This window comes from Sinocyclocheilus anshuiensis, unplaced genomic scaffold (genome assembly GCF_001515605.1).
Source record: "Sinocyclocheilus anshuiensis isolate Anshui unplaced genomic scaffold, SAMN03320099.WGS_v1.1 scaffold375, whole genome shotgun sequence".
Classification (NCBI taxonomy): domain Eukaryota; kingdom Metazoa; phylum Chordata; class Actinopteri; order Cypriniformes; family Cyprinidae; genus Sinocyclocheilus; species Sinocyclocheilus anshuiensis.
This window is the reverse complement of record NW_015549594.1, coordinates 810,048-810,857: the sequence shown is the minus strand read 5'-3', so window position 1 is coordinate 810,857 and position 810 is coordinate 810,048.

Here is an 810-nt window from a genome sequence, read left to right as displayed (position 1 = left end):
CATTTATCTGTTGTATATATATATATATATATATATATATATATATATATATATTGTTGGGGAGTAATTCGTTATATGTAATAGCATTACGTAATTTAATTAGCCTACAAAATAAATGTAACTGTAATCCGTTGCAGTTACTAAGAAAAAAATGTGTAATTAAATTACAGTTACTTATGAAAATGTATATGTATATGATTTTAAAACTGTAATTAACCTCAGAACAATCATGAAAGTAAAAAGAGGTGCCAAGTGATTTTGTGCTGGCTGTGCTTATAAATTATTATAATCTTAATTCAAGTGATGAAGGATTTTGAAAGTCTGACAGTAATCATTAGTGTTGAGCACTAAGGTTAACCCTGCCTGCTTTAAATGTAATAACTGTTGAAAATTATTAACAGTTGAAAACATTCAAAATAGGGTAACTTGTAATAAATGCTCCTGTATGAATTTTTGTCTCATATCATATGATAAGCTATATCACACGAGCAGGGAGAGCAGTATTACACAAGTGCTGATTTTGCCCCGAATATCATGAGTTTAAATGTGATTTTATATAGGGATGCACCGATACCACTTTTTCCAATGGTACATCAACTTTAATTTAATAGCATTAGAGCTGCTCCATTGCGTACTGTACTTAGTACTGTAATCACGTGCTTTGCTGTAATAATGCAGGGAGCCACTCGTTATGAATCTCCTAACTGTGATATTTTCAGAAATAGAAGTCGCGTTTTTTCATCTGAAACGTGCTGCGATTTATATTCCAAAGCCACTCATATAATGCAGAAACACTCAAGCAAGCAAAAC